At 39.4% G+C, this 26,251-nt stretch overlaps 1 long non-coding RNA gene across 1 annotated transcript; it reads left to right on the forward strand.

Moving 5' to 3' along the window:
- The first annotated feature begins 2,097 nt into the window (after positions 1-2,097).
- Positions 2,098-25,322, forward strand: LOC122565308 (uncharacterized). The gene is made up of 4 exons (XR_006316126.2): positions 2,098-2,206; positions 13,069-13,256; positions 22,805-22,907; positions 24,580-25,322. It is a non-coding gene; the product is annotated as an uncharacterized LOC122565308 (long non-coding RNA).
- The last annotated feature ends 929 nt before the right edge of the window (positions 25,323-26,251 follow it).

A 26,251-nucleotide genomic window follows, 5' to 3' on the forward strand; every position in this document is an offset into this window, starting at 1 on the left:
TTGTGGATGAGGTAGTTGGTTAGCAGCAAATATCGTGCATGATAACCCAGCAGCTTGGCGAGCTATCAACTACCTCAAGATCTTCCTCTCACTAACACCTGATGAAGGAGCGGTGCTCCAAAAGCCAGTGTTTTCAAATAAACCCGTTGAACTATGACCTGGTGTCATGTGACTTTTACCTTGCCCAACCCAGTCCAATACTAGCACCCCTACATCATGCTCTAAGGAAAACAGCCCCAACGTTCCTAGTCTCTCTTTATAGATGAATCATAGAATATAGAACAGTACAGCACAGAAAAGGCCCTTCAGCCCACGATGTTGTGCCGACCACTGATCCTCATGTATGCACCCTCACTTCAGCAAAGGCAAAATCTTGGTAAGTCTGTTCTGCATTGTCTTAATTTTGAAAGAGAAAATGCAGGCCATTATTTGGAAGGCGGCCCTTCAATACACCAATTAAACAGATTTTCAACTTCTCTTGTTCCAAACATTTTCCCCCAGTTACACCTTAAAATTATGTGAATTTTGAAAATCTGTCCATGGAATGTATTTATTACCCACAGAGTTCTAACTGTTCGCAGCACAGATGGAGGCCATTTGGCCCTTCAAACCAGTTCACTCCAGATAAGTTTACTTAGTCCCCCTGGATATCCTTTTACCATAGTCCTTCAAAGATTTCTATTCAGGGGCTTACTTTGAAAGCTAAGATTGAGTTTGCTGCCATCGTCCTTTGAAGCAAGTTCCAGATAACCAATTGCTTAATAAAAATATTTTCTTCATCATGCTCAGTACTTTAGCCAATCACTTTAAATTTATTGATTTGTGACCCATCTACAAATATGAATAGTTTCTCTCTATCTACTCATCCAAATCCTTTGTACATTTGAAAACCTCTATTGATTTTTCCCTTACCCTTCTCAGGAGAACAGCCTAAGCTTCTAACAATCTATTCTCAAAACTGCTGGAGTTGGTTCACACCTGAAGGACATGCAAATGGATTAAATTCAAAATAGATAGATAATAGATACTCAAAACTGAGCTGAGGAGCTCAAATAATCTGCTAGCCTCATGGACTGGCATATTCCAGACTCTACTATTACCATCAAGTCAAGAAATAGTGAGGATGATAATGAGCAATAATTTCTGCTAATAGGCCTCTCTGACTGCTCACTAGTGAGAATCTCTTCTTGACATCCAGAACTAGGTTAGCAAAAGCGACATTTTGGACTTAACATTGAGAAGGGCCTTGCCGCACATCTTACATACCTTTCCCAGATTTCTCACTATAGCCCATATCATTCAGGGTCTGGCAAGAGCTTCTACCCATAGATGTGGATGTACACCACAATAGAGAGCCTTTCCATCATGGCAAAAATGATGTATTAATTTAACTAGTTGGCATAGCCAAAAATACACCTTTGTATGCCACATAGAACAATACAGCTCAGAACATGCCCTTCAGCCCTCGATGTTGCATCGACCTGTGAACTAATCTAAGCCCATCCCCCTACACTATCCCATCATCATCCATATGATTACACAAGGCCTATTTAAATGCCCCTAATGTGGCTGAGTTAACTACATTGGCAGGCAGGACATTCCACACCCTTACCACTCTGAGTAAAGAGCCTGCCTCTGACATTGGTCTTAAATCTATCACCCCTCAATTTGCAGCTATGCCCCCTCATACAATCAGACATCATCATCCTAGGAAAAAGACTCTCACTGTCCACCCTCTCTAATCCTCTGATCATCTTGTATGTCTCTATTAAATCCCTTCTTAGCCTCCTTCTCTCCAATGAGAACAGATCCAAGTCCCTCAGCCCTCCATACCAGTCAACATCCTGCTAAATCTCCTCTGCACCTTTTTCCAATGCTTAAAAACAATACCAGGGTATAAATAATAAATAAATAAGTGCATAACAGTCAATTTTTAAGCACACTTTATGTTGGACAAGTGGACTGAAACTGTTAGCATTACATTATTTTTGATATACTGGAATGCAAGATACACTTTCACAGCTGTTGCCATAGGAGCCTTGTTGATAGCAACCAGTCGGAAAAACATTTCAATTTATAAATAAGAGATGTCGCCATTGCAGCCACAGCTATTATCTGCTTTGCTTTGTAAAATGAATTCTCTAGATGACAATCTTTATGTTCCACGAAGAACCTTAGAAGAAAAATTTCCACAGACGTCTGATAGGTAAGACAGCATTCCTTGTTGAATTCGTTGTTATTGAATTGAATGAATGAACCCATGAAAAGTAAAACAGCGCATGGGGAAATTCTCTGCAAGTAATTTCAGGTGAGATATCAAACACATTTTTGAGTAACACCAAAAGAGTCAGTTTCTGGGAACATTTGCCTGTGACTGATCTCCCCAGGAAGTGTTACAGCTGCTAATTTGATATTCAATATCCCTTGAAAACTCTATTATCTTTCTTTTTACCAGTATTATCAACCTGATGGCTGCCTTTCATTCACTGTGAATCTCACGACTTCCATCAGTCCCTTGCTCTGCTGCAGCACCAAGGCTTCCAGTCAGAGTACAATTATTGATGTAATTTTTCTCCATGATGCATCACCTCACAATTTGCCATTCTTTCACAGTCACTGGGTTAAAACCCTGGAACCTCCTTTACATCACTCTGAATGCTTATATCAGATGGACTGCAGAAATTGAAGCAGACAATTCGCCAGCCCTTTGTCAATGATACTCACATCCCATGGACAACTTTTAAAAAAAAACAATTACTGGCACTGAGTTTCAATGACTACAATTTAGTCTACTACTATCATTTCACAGTTTCTTTTAATTATTTTAAAGAATTAACTTTTATTCCTAACTTTGCTTTCATCTGCAAATATTTGCACCACTTTCTGTGGGCTGATAGACAATATATACTGAAGACAAACCATTGCAAAGTGGAACCATTACCACATTCAATCATTCTGAAAATCTTCCTGAATTCCTACCCTTTCCTCTCTTCTAACCAACTTTAATCCAGTTTGGTATTCTCCAGTTTGATATTCTCCAGTTAATTCCATTCTCCTTAATGTTTTTCTAGAAATCTCTTGTGTGGCACATTATCAAAAAAATGTCACGAGGTCCATGAATATCCCAGCTACTGTATCTGTTCTGTTTGAAAGATATTATGATGTTTGTCAATTAACCAATTTTTGCACATTGTGAAACCACGCATATAATTGAAAATATCGGTATACAAACAACCAACCAAAGCCTTGCCATAATACTACTGAAATGCTATAAGTAGAATTGCAGGTAGATAGGATAGTGAAGGCGACTTTTGGTATGTTTTTCTTTATTGGTCGGAGTATTGAGTATCGGAGTTGGGAGGTCATATTGCGGCTGTACAGGATATTGGTTAGATCACTGTTGGAATATTGTGTGCAATTCTGGTCTCCTTCCTATCACAAGGATGTTGTGAAACTTGTAAGGGTTCAGAAAATATTAGCAAGGAGGATTTGAGCTATAGGGAGAGGTTGAATAGGCTGGGGCGAGTTTCCCTGTGGCGTTGGAGGTTGAGGGGTGACCTTGTAGAGGTTTATAAAATTATGAGGGGCAGGGATAGGATAAATAGACAAAATCTTTTACCTGGGGTGGGGGAGTCCAGAACTAGAGGGCATAGGTTTAGGGTGAGAGGGGAAAAGATATAAAAGAGACCTGAGGGGCAACTTTTTCACACAGTGGTTGGTACATGTCTGGAATGAGCTGCCAGAGGAAGTGGTGGAGGCTAGTGCAATTGCAACATTTAAAAGGCATTTGGATGGGTATATGAATAGGAAGGATTTGGAGGGGTATGGGCCAGGTGCTGACAGGTGGGACTAGATTGGGTTGGGATATCTCGTCGGCATGGACGGGTTGGATCGAAGGGCCTGTTTCCATGCTGTACATCTCTATGATCTATGACTCCTCTTCTCAACCTCTCCCTTCACCTAGATGAGGTGAACATTGGGTTAAACTTACCACCAGTCACCTCTTTCTGATGAGGGAGCAGCCCTCTGCTTTGATAAGACTATGGCGACTTTACTTTTGTAGTGTGGAGAACGTGAAATTCACTATCACTGACAATAGTGGAGGAGCTGAATATCGTTAGATATTTAAGAAAACGTTAGATAAACAAGGCCGATGGAAATAATACACAATGCTTGCATGTTGACCTTAACTAGCTTCTCTCTTGAAGTCTGCAGTGATTGAAAATTAATCACAAATTATTCAGTTCCAACACCAACATTTTAGGATAAGAAAATTAGTAATGCTAACAGAAACCAATTGGAATAAGTTTTTTTTAAAAATCAAAATGTATTGCCCCATATTTCATAAGGAATTTCTCCAATCAATTGCTGCATGTACAATTTAAACAGGGTTCTGTTGATACTTTGGCAAAGCTGGGTGTCAATTCAAACAATGTCAGTCTCAAGGAAAGTATTGTGTTTACGGATACATTTTCAGATCTATGATGTGTTTTCAAAAACATATAAACCTACTCTACTTTGAACCAGACACTGTGATGGCAATCAGTATCAAGATTAGAGTGGTGCTGGAAAAGCACAGCAGGTCAGGAGCATCCGAGGAACAGGAAAAATTGATGTTTCAGACAAAAGGCCTTCATCAGGAAAGGGCTTTTGCCTGAAACATCGATCTTCCTGCTCCTCGGATGCTGTCTGACCCACTGTACTTTTCCAGCACCACACTAATCTTGACTCTAATCTCCAGCATCTGTAGTACCCATTTCTGCCACTGTGATGGCAATACTGCCTTAGAGTGAATGCGGAGCAGTACAAATTATACCTGAGGTCTGCAGAACTGAAAGGGAGGATGAATTATATTTGTGCCAAAACAGGTAACCTGATTTGAATACAAATACCAATTGTGCCACACCACTAGAATGAATTAACTTGCTGTGGCAACCTCTTTTTCTCTATGAATAATGACTACAACGAATATTGGGAATTTTAGTGAAATTTTAGGATGATTTAGAGGCTGTGGTGACTATTTTGGATATTACTAATTGGTTGAATTTCTGTTTAAACAGATGCTTGGAAAAATTACCTCTAATATTTACAGCCACAGAATAATCATTTATTAAAAACAGAAGGATTATTTTTCATAAACAAAGCATGCTTTTGCCTTCATTGAATCTATTATCATATTTTATGTTGCACAATCCTTACAAACCATAAGTAAATAGTTTACAGTAAAATTTGAAACTTTATAATACATAACACATGTCTTAACCCTAAGCATTTTTTTAAAAAATAGCTTTTTATAAGTCTTGCACAGCCACATCTTTGTTGGCATGAATATGTTCCTTCAGAACTGACTAAAATATTGGCAATGGCATAATAGATCCTTGTATTGAATGCTTCAGCTCATTATTTTGACCACTAGCAACACAGCTGAAGCAATAATGTTGCTTTCAAAGTGGCTTCCCAAATGTGTTAATGTCACACCCCACCTATAAAATAAAATAGCTCAGGAAGTGTCACATTTTCCCGTATTGGTTGCACTGTTCTTTTCAAACTTTACCACTCCCATGTTTTCTTTTGATCTTTTATACTTCATGGATGATTCCAAAAGACCAAGTAAGTATCTCATTCTCATAATGTACAGTAACATAACACCATAACTTAATGACATTGCCTAAGGCAACAATCATATTGATCAAAACATTTTGGAATAGTGAAATGACCTGAGCAGCCAAATAGCCTACCCCTGTTCCTATTTCTTATCCTCATGAATCAGACAAAGAGGCAAAAATTAAGAGCTGGAATTTTGAATCAAATATATTTGCTAAATTGAACTTAAATATACTCAATGACTGGCCTCCACAGTCTTCTGTGGCAATGAATTCCATAGATGGTTATGGGAGAAAGCAGGAAAATGGGGTTGAGAAACCTATCAGCCGTGATCAAATGGCGGAGCAGATCCGATGGGCCAAATGGCCTAATTTCTGCTCCTTTGGTCTTATTGACCTAAAGTAATTTAATATACATATTACTTTACTGAACCTTCAGAAGTCAGATATCGACCAACTTGATAGAGTTTTTTTGACGAATTAATGGAGATGGTTAACAAAGATAGTCGGATTGATTTTCTGTATGTGGACCTTCAAAAGACATTTGATTAGATATCACAAATTTACAAAATTGGTTAAGGAAAAGAAGCCAGAGAAACAGCAACAAGCAGTTATTTTTCAATCTCGGGGCAAAGTTTACAGTTTCCTCAGGAACCAGTGTTGAGGTTGCTATTCTTTTTTGCATTTCCATTCATAGATTTGTTACAGTATAAGGTGCATGGTCCATGTGAAGGAGAGTTCTACTGAATGGGATAGAGCTCGAGTCAGTGGCTGGAAATTTGGTTCAAGTGGAAATTCAGTGCAAATGGAGAAGAAAAATGTTTTCGGTTTACCATAAGAATGAATTGCTCCAGAATGAAAAATGAGTGGGAAAGGATAAAGGGCATAGATCAAGAGGCTGACCTGGAGAAAGGCCAGTGGCAGAATAATTTCATCAACAACCTGAACTGATTAAATTATTGGCAATGGCATAATATGGCACGATTTGATTTGGTTTATTATTATCACATGCACCAAGGTAGAGTAAAAATTATTGTTTTGCATGCCAACCAAACAAATCACACCTTATATAAGTACATCAGGGTAATAGAACAGAATGCAAAGAAGTGGGGAATATTCCTCGTGTTTAAAGTGAACATAACTTCTTTAGATGTCCAGTGCTTTTCTTGTCTCTTAAAAATAGCTGCTAAATATAAAATTGATAGAGTGGTGTTGGAAAAAGCACAGCAGGTCAGACAGCATCCGAGGATCAGGAAAATCGACGTTTCGGGCAAAAGCCCTTCATCAGGAAGGGCTTTTGCCCGAAATGTCGATTTTCCTGTTCTTCAGATGCTGTCTGACCTGCTGTGCTTTTCCAGCACCACTCTGATCTAAACTCTGATTTCCAGCATCTGCAATCCTCACTTTTGCTTATAAAATTGATAGAGCTGGGTTTTTTTTACTAAAACTATATCATAACAGTAAAGCTTAAAGAATAGGGAATCTAGAGTGATTAATTTACAAATTAAATCAATACGATAGGGATAGCAGGATGGGTGATGTGTTGCTGCTGCAGCATGTGACAGCTGATGGACACAAGGTAATCCAGAGTGAACACACCTGTACTAAGTGTTTGAAGCTCAAGGGCATAAGTGGATTTTCAAAAAAAAAAAATTACATTGTATCTCTTATGTGCCAAATTGCCAAGATTAAGGCATATGGGAGGATACATGTTTTGAAACCAAAACATTATTTTGAAATCCATGCAATGGAAGTGGATTGTACTTGTTGCATTGTAAATGAAGCTAGAGTACTGCTCAGGCAGTGAAGGTAGGAATGTGTGCCCTGATGTTGAAGAGAATGCATTTCCAAGTATGAAGAGGTCTCTGGAAGATAGAAAGCAAAGAGCACAAAAGCTCTGTTCTGTTCAAACTGATGGAATATGGATACGCAGGTGCACCTGAAACCTGCGAGTGCACCTCTGTTGTTTCCCATTTATATAATTAACTTTTCATGGGTCACGCAGAAGAATGTTATTGAACTTTCATGATCAAACCAGGGGAATACAGATGAAGGAAAAATGCAGGAAATTATTAAACAACTTAAACAAGTTAGCAGCATTAATAAGTAGATGTCAGGTGCAGTGCAGTGCAAAGAAATACATGGTATTATATTTTAGAAAAACACATCGTTAAATATCATTAATTGAATGCATCTCCCCAGAGTGAATAAACAGAGGTATCCAATAATGACAATTAGCTTCAATATAGTTCCTTTAAAGCAGCAGAATGTCCCATAGTGCTTCATGGGAGCAGTATCAAACAAAATGTGTTGGGGTGAAGAGATTACTAAACAATTGGACAAAGGTGTAAGTTTTAAGGTTAATCTTAGAAGGATTTCAATAACATAGAATCAGAGAGGCTTAAGGAAGAAATTCCTGAGATTGGGACCTAGGCAACTGGACATTAGCCTCTGTTGGTCTGATGAGAATCAGCTGCACAAGGTATCAAAATTGGAGTGCAGAGATCATTGGTAAAGATGGTGGTGGAGAAGGTGGGCTGAGCTCGGGCATTGTCTGCTCCCATCGGCTTTCTTCCTCTTTTTTCCCTTCTTTTCACTTTGTTTCCTTTTCTTTCTTAATTTATTTCTTTTTTGGGTCTGGAGAGTGGCAGGTGAGGGAGGAGGGCTCCTGCCAAGGCAGCAGTGGTGGCAATACCAAGATGAGGCAGATGAGGCTCCAACCCAGCTCAGGGAGTCTCCTGGTGAGTGACGAGCAGGTCTCAGGCTGACCCCTCCCCCACCCCCAGCCCAGATTCACAGGCTAGGCCAAGGCTCGGGATCCGCAGCAGGGCCTGGGCACCTGAAGGAGGTGAGAGGGCGGTCTCAGCACAGCATGGGCGCGGTGCTATCCTGGTGTGGAGGCCTCTTCCCCATATGGAGGCCTTCTTCGTGTTCAGCTTTCAGTTATTCCAGTGGCCTAGCAGGCAGTCTCATCCAGAAGAGGCGGCCTGGCGTGGTGGTCTTCTTTGGTGGAGGTTTCCGGCTCAGTGTTCCAGCAGCCGGCGTGACCACCTTGACCTGGGATGGCGATCTCATCTTCAGGGTATTCTATCGTTCCTTAATTGGCTTTCCCCAAACCCAGAAGCCATTAATTGAGCTGTGATGAACTTTGAATTAATATTTCTTTTTTCATTATGTGACTTCTGTCATTGATGTAGGTGCTGCGGTGGGGCGAATTATAAAACTTTTCACTGTATTTTTCATGTAAAAATATAAATGACCATAAATTTCTATTCTATTCTATCCTTACGGCTTGTAGGGCTGCAGGACGTTATAGAGCTAAGGAGAAATGAGGCTTTTGAATGATTTGAAAACAAGAATAAAAATTAAAAATCTGTGCGTCAGTGCCAGTGTAGGGCAACACCCCAGAGTATAGATACATGAAACTAACGTGATTTTCTAACGCAAGCTTCTCATTGGAAAATGGGTGATCAGCAGAGCAAAACCTGGTATGGACTTTTTATAACCATTTGCCCACCTGAGCCAATTTTCAGCCAGGACTTTGATTGGTTTGCTCACATACTGGCCCAAAATAAGTAAGATGGGAGTCTGTTTAAACATACAATTCATGGTCTTATTCTTACAATTGATGCATGAATTTTTGCTATAAATTCTTTGTCCTATAATCCTACTCCACTAGCTACCTGATGAAGGAGCAGCCCTCCAAAAGCGTGTACTTACAAATAAACTTGTTGGACTATAACCTGGTGTCATGTGATTTTTAACGTTGTCCACCCCAGTCCAGCTCCGGCACCTTCACATTATAATTGCAAAGTGCATGCTAGTTCCATTTGATCCAAGTATTGAGATGCCCAACTGATACTTTATAAGAGAACATGACTTCATTAACAGTAAAGGACCATCTTCTATTCCATCCACTCACAGCACTTGGCTGCTGCAGATAATGGCTGTATTGAAATGCCCCCAGACAGTCTATAGCTTGATGTGCATTTGTTATGGCATCCCAAAATTCAAACCATTTTGGACTGTCGCATTGTGTTGACATCATGAGAACATAGTCAGTGTAATTTCCAGTTGATGCCCAGCAGAAAATCTCCCTTCTAGATCTTTAAGAGTAGAAATGCAGATAGCAGAGACAACATTGAGATCATTGATACTGAATTTTCATATAGAGAATCATTCAGTAGTATTGGGGGATGAGTTGATATTAAGATAACAATTAGGTTATTTGCATAGAATCCTGACAGTGCGGAAGCAGGCCATTCAGCCCATCAAGTCCACACCACTCCTCTAAAGAGCATCCTACCTAGACCCACCCCCTACCCTATCCCTGTAACCCTGCATTTCCTATGGCCAGCCCACCTAACTTGCACATCTTTGGACAGTGGGAGGAAACCACAGCACCCAGAGGAACTACACGTAGACATGAGGAGAACATGCAAATTCCACACAGTCAGTCATAAAGTCATAGAGATGTACAACATAGAAACAGACACTTCGGTTTAACTCATCCATGCCGACCAGATATCCCAACCCAATCTAGTCCCACCTGCCAGCACCCGGGCCAAATCCCTCTAAACCCTTCCCATTCGTATAGCCATCCTCTGGCAGCTCATTCCATACATGAATCACCCTGTGTTTGAAAACGTTGCCCCTTAGATCGCTTTTATATCTTTCCACTCTCACCCTAAACCTATGCCCTTTAGTTCTGGACTTCCACACCCCAGGGAAAATACCTTTTCTATTTATCCTATCCATGCCCCTCATTATTTTATAAACCTCTATAAGGTCACCCCTCAGCCTCAGACGCTCCAGGGAAAACAGTCCCAGCCTATTCAGCTTCACCTTATAGCTCAACTCCTCCAACAACTCCTGGCAACATCCTTGTAAATCTTCTCTGAACCCTTTCAAGTTTCACAGCATCCTTCCAACAGGAAGGAGACCAGAATTGCACGCAATATTCCAACAGTGGCCTAACCAATGTCCTGTACAGCCGAAACATGACGTCCCAACTCCTGTACGCAATACTCTGACCAATAAAGGAAAGCATACCAATCGCCTTCTTTACTATCCTATCTACTGCGACTCTACTTTCAAGGAGCTATGAACCTGCACTTCAAGATCTCTTTGTTGAGCAACACTCTCTATGACCTTACTATTAAGTGTATAAATTCTGCTAAGATTTGTTTTTCCAAAATGCATCACCTCGCATTTCTCAAAATTAAACTCCATCTGCCACTCCTTAGTCCAAATAGATCATGTCCATGCTCTGCCCTCGTCAATTCTGTTTGTTATTTTTTCATAAAACTCAATTAAGTTAGTGAGATATGATTTCCCATGCACAAAGCCATGCTAACTATCCCTAATCAGTCCTTGCCTTTCCAAAATGTGTCCCTCAGGATTCCCTCCCACCACCAATGTCAGGTTCGCTAGTCTATATTTCCCTGACTTGTCCTTAACTACCTTTCTTAAAATGGTACCACTTCAGCCAATCTCCGGTCTTCTGGCACCTCACCTGTGAGTATTGATGATACAACTGCAATTCTGGTCTCCTGCCTATCGGAAAGATGTTGTGAAAAGATTTACAAGGATGTTGCCAGGGTTGGAGGATTTGAGCTATAGGGAGAGGCTGAACAGGCTGGGGCTGTTTTCCCTGGAGCGTTGGAAGCTGAGGGGTGACCTTATCAAGGTTTAAAAAAATTATGAGGGGCATGGATAGGATAAATAGGCAAAGTATTTTCCCTGGGGTTGGGGAATCCAGAACTGGAGGGCATAGGTTTAGGGTGAGGGGAAAGATATAAAAAAAGAGACCTAAGGGGCAACCTTTTCACAAAGAGGGTGGTATGTGTATGGAATGAGCTGCCAGAGGAAGTGGTGGAGGCCAGTGCAATTGCAACATTTAAAAGGCATTTGGATGGGTATATGAATAGGAAGGGTTTGGAGGGATATGGGCTGGGTGCTGGCAGTTGGGACTAAATTGGGTTGGAATATCTGGTCAGCATGGACGGGTTGGGCCGAAGGGTCTGTTTCTATGCTGTACATCTCTATGACTCTAACTATCTCAACAAGGGGCCCAGCAATCACTTCCTTAGTTTCCCACATAGTTCTAGGGTACTCCTAATCAGGTCCTGAGGATTTATCCAGTTTTATGCATTTCAAGGCATCCAGCAGTTCGTTCTCTGTAATATGGACATTTTTCAAGATGTCAACGTCTATTTCCCCACATTGTATACCTTCCATGTCCTTCTTCACAGTAAACACTGATGCAAAATACTCATTAATATCTCTCCCACTTCCTGCGGCTCCACACAAAGGCCCTCTTGCTGATCTTCTTATTGTATTATAGACACCGGAATCGTCAGTGGGAAATTGAGAAACAAATTTGTGAGGAGATTTCAGTTATCTGTAAGAATAATACGGTGGTTATGGTAGGGGATTTTAACTTTCCAAATATAGACTGGGACCGCCATAAGGATTACACAGAGAGGAAATTGTTAAGAGTGTACAAGAAAATTTTCTGAATCAGTATGTGAATGCACCTACTAGAGAAGGTGTAAAACCTGACCTACACTTGGGAAATAAAGCAGGGCAGGTGACTGAGGTGTCAGTGGGGGAGCACTTTGGAGCCAGCTACCATAATTCTGTTAGTTTTAAAATAGTGATGGAAAAGGATAGTCCAGATCTAACAGTTTAAGTTCTATGTTGGAAGAAGGCTAATTTTGACGGTATTAGGCAAGAACTTTCGAAAGCTGATTGAGGGCAGATATTCGCAGGTAAAGGGACGGCTGGAAAATGGGAAGCCTTCAGAAAGGAGATAATGAGAGTCCAGTGATGGTATATTCCTGTTGTTCGGGTAAAAGGAAAGGCTATTAGTTGTAGGGAATGCTGGATGACTCAAGAAATTGACGTTTTGGTTAAGAAAAAAAGGAAGCATATGTCAGGTATAGACAGCAGAGATCGCGTGAATCCTTAGAAGAGTATAAAGGCAGTAGGAGTATACTTAAGTGGGAAATCAGGAGGGCAAAAAGGGGACATGAGATAGCTTTGGCAAATAGAATTAAGGAGAATCCAAAGGGCTTTTACAAATACATTTAGGACAAAAGGGTAACTAGGGAGAGAATAGGACTCCTCAAAGATCAGTCACCGAGAATTCATTAGTAAATTATCATTATTTCTAATCTATAATCATCTTTGCCAACTGAATTTCTGACTGAGACCAATTTTATTTTTAAAATCTATGGCAATTGTAATGAAAGGAAAAAGTAGATTGAAATCTTGTTCTCTAGAGATCTGCTAACTGATGTTATTAACTATTGGAGCCCAAATTAAAAGGAAAGATTTTGAATAATTTCAAACTATTCTTCACAAGAATATAAGATTCTTGTTATATTGTCAGTTTAAAACTTTTAAAATCCATTTGGTTCCCATGTTTCTTCCTCTCAGACTTGATTTTTTTTCATTTCAGAGACTTACAGACTACACATGTGACAGTAAAATCTACACCTATTATTAAAAATTCTGTTTACTGGAAAGCAACAGAAAGGGCTCCTGGGCAGATGTGTTATACAGGAATAACAAACCTCAACAGCAGAGCAACTTATAATAGGTGGCTCAAGTCTTATACCGAAAGAGAGAAGGAAAGTCTTCCACCTGGTACTGTACAGTCTAAGTTTTCAAATTATTTATAATGTGCATTTTCTGAGCTGAGTACTTAGGACAAATAATACTGTCTTAACGCGTGACCACCATGACATTGTCCCCACCAAACAACCACATCATGATGAACATATCTATCAGATTACCAGCATATGCATCACTTAACAAAGTGACATATACTGCATTACCATCATCATCATGTGTATAAGTTTAACTCCATTATTTGTATTACATTAAAAATGTTCTCATGTGATATCTCACTTGTGATACAATCACATAACAAATTGGTGTTATAAACAAAATAGAAGCAAATTATAAGCATTTATCTTATTATCATCATGTGTATCATTTTAACACTGTCACATAAGCACTTCATACCCGGAGGTGATTTGGTGGTGGGAAACGCCAGTCAGTTATGTGAGATAACACTTCTGGATACAAAAAAAAGTACTTAATACCATCACACGTTTCATATTGAATGCTATTGAAGATATTAATACTATTATGATAATTTACATAGATCACATTATCACCGTAGATGTATTACCAACACATTTATCACATTGTCATCATAACACAATTGTTGTTGCAATTCTTGGAATTACTATTGTTCATCTGTTAATTAATTATAAAACTATATGGTTTTATTTTATTTCAAACATGAATGCACCCACTTGCTTTTATTGTTTATAGTTTGTGGGAAGATTGTGCGATTTATTGTTTATTTCTAAAATCTTATGGAATGACCTCTAGACAGTCAAGACCTACCTGAAACACTGTTTTTGTCTGAATGTTCAAAATATTTTCAAATTCCTTTACAAATCCCTGCAATCCAGCATCTTACCTTCTTACCACACCAAACAGCCCTTCATAAAGTCAGAAAGCACCCTTCCCTATGATGATGATCTCCTTCACCACACCACCTCAATATTATTGTTTCTTAAATAATTGACAATTCCAGCCTCCTTCAAAGTCTCTCCTCTGTAACCTGGCTCTGTGCGACTATACACATATGGTGCCAGCCATGATTTCCAGAATGAGTCCAATACATCTCAATTGCTTCCCTTCTCTCCCTTGCTTAGTTATCCCTGGAATACTACATTGATCTCTGCCTGAAACTCATTTTCCCCTCGATGCCATGATACAGAGATACATTCATATTTGTTCTGTCACCGAGCCTTGTCACCTCTCCTAACCCATTGTTTGTTATGGTGTTGTCAGATTCCCTGTTCTTGAATGACTCATAACTTTATCCAGCTTACACTTTGGAAAACCTAAAATATCTTCTTCAGTCACTTCCAAAAGGTATTTTCCCCAGCACCGATTCCTTCCCCATGTGTTTAAGAGTCAGAGATGTACAGCATGGAAACAAACCCTTCGGTCCAACCCGTCCATGCTGACCAGATATTCCAACCCAATCTAGTCCCACCTGCCAGCACCCGGCCCATATCCCTCCAAACCCTTCCTATTCATATACCCATCCAAATGTCTCTTAAATGTTGCAATTGTACTAGCCTCCACCACATCCTCTGGCAGCTCATTCCATACATGCACCACCCTCTATGTGAAAAAGTTGCCCATTAGGTCTCTTTTATATCTTTCCCTTCTCACCCTAAACCTATGCCCTCTAGTTCTGGACTCCCCGACCCCAGGGAAAATATTTTGCCTATTTACCCTATCCATGCCCCTCATAATTTTATAAACCTCTATAAGGTCACCCCTCAGCCTCCAACGTTCCAGAGAAAACAGCCCCAGCCTGTTCAGCCTCTCCCTGTAGCTCAGATCCTCCAACCCTGGCAACATCCTTGTAAATCTTTTCTGAATCCTTTCAAGTTTCACAACATCTTTCCAATAGGAAGGAGACCAGAATTGCTCGCAGTATTCCAACAGTGGCCTAACCAATGTCCTGTACAGCAACAACATGATCTCCCAACTCCTGTACTCAATACTCTGATCAATAAAGGAAAGCATACCAAATGCCTTCTTCACTATCCTATCTACCTGCGACTCCACTTTCAAGGAGCTATGAATCTGCACTCCAAGGTCTCTTTATTCAGCAACACTTCCTAGGACCTTACCATTAAGTGTATAAGTCCTGCTAAGATTTACTTTCCCAAAATGCAGCACCTCGCATTTATCTGAATTAAACTCCATCTGCCACATCTCAGCCCATTGGCTCATCTGGTTTGTTTGGACTCCAATATGCACACACTAATTAAGATCCTGACACCTGGGCTTATGATGTAACAAGCCCTTAATAAATATTACAGCAGAATTTATTTCATGACAGTGTTATTATATTTATTACAAGTTTGTTATATCTATTTAAAATCTTCTACAGTCCAGTTTCCACCTTGTAGTTTCCGTTAAAATCAGCCCAGTTTAGCCAAGTAGCCACAGATTACATTTGTACGTTTTCACACTCACATTTTACAACCTGAGCAAAAGGTAATCTATTAGTCAAAAAAAAAAGCTTTGCATTGAGGTTTATTCAAGTGACATGACCATTCTGTGTGCTGATACTATTAGGATCAGTAAAGTTTGCTCATGGTGCAAAAGATGGCATCTTATGGACAGTCAACCTTTCTTTGGTGGAATGGAAGCTGTGTAGCAATGCTCATTTCTATCATTAGGTGGCAGCAGTGCGTCATGAAAGTTTAACAAAATAATTTCCCCCAGTATGGAACATCTTGAGTGGTCACTATGGTTGTGTTTCGCTGTGTGATAATCTATCATCCCTAGAATTTCAAACACACGAGTACAATATATTACAAGGCGAAGGATTTTATTCTAGGTGTTTTTTTTCACATGTATGACATCCCAGAGATGCGTTAATACAATTTATGTCCCAGAATCCACTTCGACCATTCAGATTTGGATAACCTACAGAAAATCAGAAAACCTGTTCATCCATATGTGATCAGACATGTACAAATCAAAAGTACAAAATCTGCTGTTTTATCCACAAACTGACTGATGTGGACACTAGCCACTGGTTGGTTCTGATGTTCACTGTTTAAAGCTCAGCAGAGGGGTCATCAGAGGGACTGTTACATTTCGTGCTAGAGTTTGAAAGTATGTAAGCATCTCTTTGTGCAGCACAGTAATTTAATCATCCTATCACTAGAAGGATAACGCTTCATTACAACTGGTGCCCTTTACTCATTCTAATCCCAGAACACAGAAAATCTCGTTTAAGCATGGTTTAAAATTCTATCATGCCCAGACGACATTTGCTGATGCCATTTCCCACAACATTTTCCTGCAACTCAGGTAAATGACTGAATGCACATTCTACAGTCCATTTACCTGGTTCTGTCTAGTGGATCAGTGAGATCTCTGAAAAACAAAGGAACGATCTGGACCTGCTATGCTGGGATCTGTACACAGGAGATCTTCCAACTTTACAAAATATTTACAATATCAATGAAGCAAATCACTTTGTTAGACTTCACTATTCATGTCAAAACTTATAGAATGAACAAGTGGTAATAGCTGGCTAAACAAAGGAATGCCTGTACTTTCCACTTAGTCCCAAATGTGCATAATGCAATAAGGCATCTACCTTCACTGATTGGGTCCCTTTTTTCCTCCAATCATAATAGTTACCAAAGCAACATATGTCTCATCCATGTTCACATTACACTTCTCAGCTTAAATAGCTAACTGTACTTCATTGAACCAGGTGAATGTTTCAATGAAATAAATTTTATGTTCATTCCATGTGACTCAAGTGGCAATACACACCAATACATACAAGAATGTACTCCAGACCCTGACAGGGCTAAGTTTGGCTAGCTCATTAGATGGGTGGTCTCTTGTGTAGAGGTTTTGGAGAGGAGACTAACCAAGAGAAAGGATATGGCAGCATTGCAGGAAAGCCATTTAAGTAATGTCACCCAGAGCGGGACAGAAAGGGGCAGAGTGTACAAAAATACATAAAACAATCAGCAAATAAACTCATGGGGGAAAATGGTAGATGCAAATTAATGGCAAATTATTTGGAACAAAACAAATGAAGTAAATGGGTGTGAACTCATTAGCATTACAAAGATAAGATTGCAAGGAAATTAAAGCCGATAACTAAATATTGTGGTATTTCAAAAAGGTTGAGCAGGAGGAAAGTGAGGTGAGGCACCTTTGTTAGTGTGAGATGGAATAAGTACAACAAGTAAAAGATTTTGGATCGGAAGATATTGAATCTGTATGGATAGTGGTCAGAAATAAGGGGAAGAAGACACTGGTTGGAGTATTCTACAGGGGCTTCCTAACAGTAGCTACACTGTAAACGTCAGGAGATAATATGGGCATGTTAAAAAGAAAAGGCAGTATATTAATGATAAGTGACTTTCATCTTCATGTAGATTGGGAAAATCAAATTGACAGAGGTTACCATATGATATCCCAGTACAATCAGGAATCAACCTATTTGGGATCTGGTAATGTAAAATGAAGCAAGTTTAATAAATAATCTCATGGTAAATGATCCCCTGGAAAACAGTAGCTATAACTTGGTAGAATTTACATTCAGTTTGAGAGGGAGAAATGTGGATTCATCAACAACTGTGAAGTTTAAATAATGATATTTTTAAAAAGAATGACAGCAGAGTTGGCTAGAGTGGATTGGGAAAGGAGTTTAGCAAAAAAGATGGTTCAGGAATAGTGGCAAATGTTTAAGAAAACAGTTATAACTCACAGCAACATAAAACTTTAATTAGGCCATACTTGAACACTATGTGCAGTCCTGTTACCAAGCTATAGGAAGAATGTGATTGCACTGGAGGGGGTGCAGAGGAGATTCATCAGGATGTTGACTGAAATGGAGCAGTTTAGTTATGAGAAAAGGCTGGATATGCACAGAGAATCCTGACAGGGAACTTTTTTGAGGTATATAAAATTATGAAGGGCATGGGTGGGGTGGTCAGAAAACAGCTGTTCTTATTTCAAGGGTTAATAAGGGGGGGGGGAGCGTAATTTTAAGAAAAAAGGCCAGAGATTTAGAGGGAACTTAAGTGTAGAAAAATGCATCCAGAGACTGATGGAAATCTGGAATGCACTGCCTGGGAGAGAAATTAAGATAGAAAACCTCAAAACCTCAAAAAGTATTTGGATGGGTGGAAGAGCCTCTTCTGTACTGTGTGATTCTATAATAAATCCCTGTGAGAAAGAAGGATTCTAGGAAGGAGATAAATGAAACCAAATAAGTTAAAGGTGGGGTCAACCTGAAAAAAACTTTGTAGAAAGCAAGAGCATAACTTAATTGAGTTTTTTTGAACAAGTAACGAAGAGGATTGACAAAGATGGAAATGATCTATATGGACTTCATTAAAGCATTCAACAAGGTTCCTCATGGTAGACTGGATTGCAAGGTTAGATCACATGGAATACAGGGAGAACTAGCCATTTGGATACAGAACTGGCTTGAAGATAGAAGACAGAGGGTGGTAGTGGAGGGTTGTTTTTCAGACTGTAGGCCTGTGACCAGTGGAGTGCCACAAGGATCAATGGTGGTCCACTGCTTTTCATCATTTATGTAAATGATTTGAATGTGAACATAGGAGGTATGGTTAGTAAGTTTGCAGATGATGCCAAAATTGGTGGTGCAGTGGACAGCCAAGAAGGTTACCTCAGAGTACAATGGGATCTTGATCAGATGGGCCAATGCACCAATGAGTGGCAGATGGAGTTTAATTTAAATAAATGTGAGGTGCTGCATTTTGGAAAGGCAAACCAGGGCAGGACTTATACACTTAATGGTAAAGTCCTGGGGAGTATTGCTCAACAAAGAGACCTTGGAGTACAGGTTCATAGTTTCTTGAAAGTAGAGTTGCAGATAGACAAGATAGTGAAGGCAGTGTTTGGTATGCTTGCCTTTATTGGTCAGAGCATTGAGCATAGGAGTTGGGAGGTCATGTTGCAGCTATATAGGACATTGGTTAGGCCACTTTTGGAATACTACATTCAATTCTGGTCCCTCTGCAGTAGGAAGGATGTTGTGAAACTGGAAAGGGTTCAGAAAACATTTACAAGGATGTTGCCAGGTTTGGAGGATTTGATCTATAGGGAGAGGCTGAATAGGCTGGTGCAATTTTCCCTAAACTCAGAGGCGAGAGGTGACCTTATAAAATCATGAGGGCCATAGATAGGTCTTTTAGAAAAGGTATTTTCTCGAGGTAGTGGAGTCCAAAACTAAAAGTTTAATTTAAAAGGAAAAAGACTTAAAAGGGACCTAAGGGCAAATTGTTCATGCAGAGGGTGGTGCATGTATGGAATGAGCTGCCAGAGGAAATGGCGTAGGCTGGTGCAATTACAACATTTAAAAGGCACCTGGATGGATATATGGATAGGAAGGGTTTAGAGGAATATGGGACAAGTGCTGGCGAATGGGACTAGATTAATTCAAAATATCTGGTTGGCATGGATGAATTAAAATAATGGGTCTGTTTCAGTGCTGTACAGCTCTATGACTCTTTTAGACAATAGACAATAGGTGCAGGAGTAGGCCATTCTGCCCTTCGAGCCTGCACCACCATTCAATATGATCATGGCTGATCATCCTTAATCAGTATCTTGTTCCTGCCTTATCTCCATAATCCTTGATTCCACTATCCTTGAGAGCTCTATCCAACTCTTTCTTAAATGAATTCAGATACTGGGCCTCCACTGCCCTCTGGGGCAGAACATTCCACACAGCCACCACTCTCTGGGTGAAGAAGTTTCTCTTCATCTCTGTCCTAAATGGTCTACCTCGTATTTTTAAGCTGTGTCCTCTGGTTCGGCACTCACCCATCAGTGGAAACATGTTTCCTGCCTCCAGAGTGTCCAATCCTTTAATAATCTTATATGTCTCAATCAGATCCCCTCTCAGTCTTCTAAACTCAAGGGTATACAAGCCCAATCGCTCCAGTCTTTCAGCGTAAGGTTATCCCACTTTTCCAGGAATTGACCTCGTGAACCTACGCTGCACTCCCTCAATAGCCAGAATGTCTTTCCTCAAATTTGGAGACCAGAGCTGCACACAATACTCCAGGTGTGGTCTCACCAGGGCCCTGTACAGCTGCAGAAGAACCTCTTTGCTTCTATACTCAATCCATCTTGTTATGAAGGTCAGCATGCTATTAGCCTTCTTCACTACCTGCTGTACCTGCATGCTTACCTTCATTGACTGGTGTACAAGAACACCCAGATCTCTTTGTACTGCCCTTTACCTAAATTGATTCCTTTTAGGTAGTAATCTGCCTTCCTGTTCTTGCCACCAAAGTGGATAACCATACATTTATCCACATTAAACTGCATCTGCCATGCATCTGACCACTCACCCAACCTGTCCAGGTCACCCTGTAATCTCCTAACAACCTCCTCACATTTCACCCTCCCACCCAGCTTTGTATCATCAGAAAATTTGCTAATGTTATTACTAATACCATCTTGTATATCATTAATATATATTGTATTATATTTAGGAAGGTTTTTAAATCCAACAAATCGCGACTGTTACGAAGTTGGAACAGTGTATGTTCATTTTAAGATAGAAAATGCATTCAGAATTTTAAAGTAAATTTAAAGTACAGCCACAGCTGCCAAATCAGAACAGTTAACAGACAGACTGTTCCAAAATAGATACATGTAGACAGATTTTTAATCAAGGGAGTCAAGGGTTATAAGGAAAAGGCAGGAAGGTGTAGTTGAGTATTATCAGATTAGCCACTATGTCACTAAATGGCCGAACAGACTTAATGGGCTGAATGGCCAACTTTTGTCTTATAGTCTGACTTAACTAGTTGTCTGCATCTTCAATACTAAAGTAAGAGTTGGACAGCCATTGGCCCAAATTTAACACTGTGGAAGTGAAGTTATAATCTAATCTGCTGTCAGCCAGTCGTATCAAAAATAAAATAAAACAGATCATAATTGTAATTTTACCTAGATTTATTTTTAAAGTGATATGTGCAATGACACATTTGGAAGTTTAACTTTTATCACTCTATATTTACCAATCCAGAAAAAGGATAGAGTGTGAGATGAAAACAATAAGTACCTTGTTCAACACGGGTCAGTTTCTTCACAAAAATAGATGCCTGAGCAAATATGTAGTTTTTCATTCGAGAGTGTTAGACTGCTGCACAGAACAGCATAATGTAAAGTCCAGGTTACATTGATATAATACGAAACAAAAACTGAAGGAACTGCGGATGCTGGAAATCAGAAACAAAAACAAAAATAAACTCAGCGGATCTGGCAGCATCTGTGGAGAGAAATCAGAATTAACATTTCAGGTCCAGTCACCCTTCTTCAGGTATCTTTCCATTCTAAATAAGGGACACTGAACCCAGTTTTTCCAGTAATTTCTGGGGTTTTTTTAAACACTGATATAATGATGAGCTTAAGGCCTATTTTCTCCCATACCCTTTGATCCCTTTAACCCTAAGAACAATATTTAACCCCTTCCTGAAAACATTCAATATTTTGGCAGAAAATTTCAGTGGCAGAAAATTCCACAGGCTCTCCACACTTGAGTAAAGAAATTTGTCCTAATCTCAGTCCTAAATGGCCTTAAACTGTGATCCCCTGCTAGATTTCCCATGTTTACTTTGTCTATTTCTGTTAGAATTGAATAAGTTTCTATGAGACCCACCTCATTGTTTTAAACTCCAGTGAATATAGTCCTACCAAATTCAGATCATCTTCATACATCAGTCCTGCCATCCTAGGGATCAGTCTGATAAACCTTTCTTGCACATTTTCCACAGCCAAAACATTCCTCCTCAGATAAAAATGTAGCATTCTATGCCAAAACATCTGTAGAAAATCTGGTAAATGTTCAAATATCACTAAAGAGGTTCTGATGAGTTAACTGAAGACTGGTAGTAGTGATAGTACTTATGCAAGTGTCCATAGGCTGAACAGTCCTCTCTGATGAGGATAATGTAACATAAAAGCAGAAGTATTTTAGAGTAGCATATCAAAGGTTAAGCTATGAGTTACAAAACACCTTTTCAATTACTTTGTGGTATCAGGTGTTGATACTTGACTTCCAATTTATACTCTAAAATAACCTGAATGATAGGTCATTAAGAAAAGCTGGCATACAGTGATCAGGATTGTGGTAGGCAAGAGCTGAACCAAACTTTTTAAACAATGTCACAATCCCACCCAATATCTATTTCCTGAGGCAACTGTATCATAACAAATCATTTCTGTGACAATATCTTTTTTTTGCAACTGAGATAATATAATGGCAGGAAGAAAAAAAAACAATTGACAAGGAAGGAGTCCCAGATCTTTGTAACTTTCTGGAAATTAATTCCTTTATACCGATGTTCACTTTTCAAGGATTAGACTGTGTATTAATACAGAACTCCTGGCTAGAAGGATCTGTTTCCATGCTGTATGACTCTATCTGAACAAGTTACATAGTTTAATAAATAAATATTTCTGGTAGTTTACTGTCTTCAACAAGACAGTTGTGCGGGAATCAGATAACATGTTGAATGTTCAGTTAAGTAAATATGACATGACTACTTACACTGATCTTGGTTTAATAGTCTATGCTGTTCAGATGAGAGAAACCTGCTGCTGTGACTCTACACTGCCAGTGCAGTATCCATCCAGGTGGAGAGATATTCCTATACCTAGGTAAAGGTTTTGGTAAGTATAAAGTAAGAATTAAACTGCATTGCATTATACTTTTGAATGTTATTAATACTACAATGTTTAGGGTTTCTCTAAACATTGATCTATTTTTAATGCAGTATGTATCCTCCTCCTAAACTCAAAGAAAAACTTAATGTGTTATTTACATTGTTCTATCTTTGAGAACTCAGAACTTGAATTCTTTAATTCCCTGTGTTTCTTTCCTTCTCCAATCTTCAGCCTTTAAGAACACAAATGTATCAGAGAAAACTATGCAAAGCACAAATTAGGCTTCGGAAGGATGTTGTGAAACTTGAAAGGGTTCAGAAAAGATTTACAAAGATGTTGCCAGGGTTAGAAAATTTGAGCTATAAGGAGAGGTTGAATAAGCTAAGGCCGTTTTCCCCGGAGCGTCAGAGGCTGAGGGGTGACCTTATAGAGGTTTATGAAATCATGAGGGACATGGATAGGGTAAATAGACAAGGTCTTTTCCCTGGAGTGGGGGAGTCCAGACCTAGAGGGCATAGGTTAAGGTGAGAGGGGAAAGATATAAAGGAGACCTAAAGGGCAACATTTTCATGAAGAGAGTGGTGCATGTGTGGAATAAGCTGACAGAGGAAGTGGTGGAGGCAGTTACAAATGCAACATTTTAAAGGCATCTGGATTGTATATGAATAGGAAGGGTTTGGAGGGATATAGGCTGGGTGCTGGTAAGTGAGACTAGATTGGGTTGGGATATCTGGTCAACATGGACGAGTTGGACCAAAGGGTCTGTTTCCGTGCTGTACATCTCTATGACTCTGTGACCCTAATTTGTAATAGAACCAGAAGGGAGAATCTGTTTTTATGGAGCAAGTTGGGGTGAAAGAATTGGTGGAAGCAGATTCAGTTGTGGCTTTCCAAGTAATTGGATTTGTACTTGAAAAGGAAAACTTTGTAGAGCAATGGGGAAAGAGAGGAGTAGTGATGCCCTTTGTATATTAATTTGTTGTCAATTATATTCAAGTGATGGGTATTATTAGGGGGTCACTTGGGCTGATGTAGAAGCAAACAGAAATTCTGAACATAAAAGTTCTAAGTGAGCTAAGGTTAAACTCCTGTATCCAATGTGTTAAGAAGTGGCACTAATTGTGTCGCTCTTCCTGGTGCGCATTGAGTGGAATGGCATTCTTTTGTGCTGCAGAGTCTCAGATTTGCAGCTGCCTGATTAATCTTGTCTTTCCTTTAATACCACTTTGGGGCTTGGTGATAATGTAAACTTTGACCTTTCACTTTTGTTTGCCAATTAAAATAAAACAAAGTTAATGCACCAAGTCACTATGTGCTTTTGTAAATTACATTTAAAACTCATTCTGGATTAGTGGTGCTGAAAGAGCACAGCAGTTCAGGCAGCATCCGAGGACATTTAAAACTCAGTCTCACTCCTGACATTCAGTGTTCATCCCATCAGGAGATCATTGGAGAAGTATATCTGAGAATTGCAAAAATAATTCACTGCTGCTCTGACTCAGATTCAGGCTGACGGAGTGGTGCAGGGTCAACTGTCATTAGAAAACAATGTAACTGAAAGCAAATTATGTTAACACTCTCAATCTATTCTTCCTGGGTGCATTCGGCCTCCAGTAGATAAAAACAAGCATTTCATCCAAAAGTATTTCATCCTAATTTTAATTTCTTTTTTTTTCAGCTGCTCTTCATCCCAAATTTTCCAGGAAATGAAACTTACATACTTCACAAACTATAATTTGTGCACCTACACAATCCTTATTGTCCTTGATGTATTTAGCTAATGGTTAGTACTAATGTTGGAATCTCGTTTAAAACCTATATTTTGAAGATTTTTCCCCAGATCATACTTTTATGAAAAAGGGTTTCAATATATGACATTACCAAATATTTTGCATGATATGAATCATGTTGAGAGAGGGGAATAGGGTGGATGGTAAAACAAGAGTTGAAAAATGTCGGATAGGTCAGGTACCTTAAGCCTTGACTTGCACCCACTCCACTATGACTGCAAGCTCTGGTATTTCTGTGTGAACTCATCAAAATATTAATATCTCAGAACATTGCATTTCCCATGTTGTGCCTACTGGATCTTGAAGTTTCACCAACCTGATTATGAATGTATTCATCAACATTATTTGGTTTCTGTCAATGATTTGTCGTGGTTTCCATGCTGTGCTTCTCTATTATGAATTTATACTGTCAGAAATAAAAACCCAATAACACATCTTTGTTTATTCTACTAAGATAATTAATGTAGAGAATAAAAACAGAAAATGCTGGAGTAATTCAATGTGTCTGGCAGCATCTGTGGGAAGAGAAACAGAGTCAATGTTCCAAGTCCAATATGATGCTTCTTCAGAACTGAAAGGAGCTGTAAAATTGTGGATTTTGTGCTGATGACAAGAGGGTGAGGGGGAATAGTAGAATAGACTGTAAGGGTGCCTAGAGAAAAGGACAAACAGTGTGCTAGTGAATGTAAAGAAAAGATAGTGATGTTAAACACATGATAGGAGTGAAAAGCAGAAAATGGGTCTACTTTGCTGAGAGCAAGGCCAAATAGACACAAACAAGATGATGCCTGTGGAAGGTGGGATGATGAGCTTTTTTCAAAACTGAAGACAGATGTTGAAGCTGTTGAAGTCAGTTTTGGGTTCTCAAGGCTGTAAAGTGTCTAAGCAGAAAATGAGGCATGTGTTCCACCAGCATATATTGACCTTTGTTGGAACACTGCACCAAGCCCAGGATGGAAACGTTCGCATGGGAGCAAGTTGAATTGGCAAACAACTGGAAGGTTGAAATCATTCTTACAGACAGAGTAGAGTGTTAACGTAGGGATTTCTGTTGCTCTCTCTTTCAACATGCATTTTAATTAAGTTCTTTAGGAACATTTACATTTGTTTTTGTTTAAATATGCATGGATCTTAATTTCTTGTGTGCAATATCATAGTTAGTTAGTATTACATAAAATTGGGGAAAACTCAGCTCTAAAATATTTTTGAGCACAATGTTGAAATCTGAAATAAATACATTTGCGCAATAAATGAGTTATTAGTTTGGAGAGAAGGGACAAAAGTGAGAGAATGACTATTCAGTAGTTGAAACTTTATTGCTGGAACAGCACAGCAGGTCAGGCAGCATCCAGGGAACAGGAGATTCGACGTTTCGGGCACAGGCCCTTCTTCAGTAGTTGTACCCCAGCTGTCATAAAATGGGTCAGGTTGACGAACCACGCAGTCTTTTATTTAATTTGTCTGAGATCATTTTTTGCCCAGGCCAAATTATTGCCCATCCACTTCACAATGTGCCCACAATGTATGAACTGTATCTATTGTTTACATGGTCGGCTGGCT

This window comes from Chiloscyllium plagiosum, unplaced genomic scaffold (assembly GCF_037043375.1).
Source record: "Chiloscyllium plagiosum isolate Xiang-an unplaced genomic scaffold, Cpla_swu_hap1 HiC_scaffold_28, whole genome shotgun sequence".
Lineage (NCBI taxonomy): Eukaryota > Metazoa > Chordata > Chondrichthyes > Orectolobiformes > Hemiscylliidae > Chiloscyllium > Chiloscyllium plagiosum.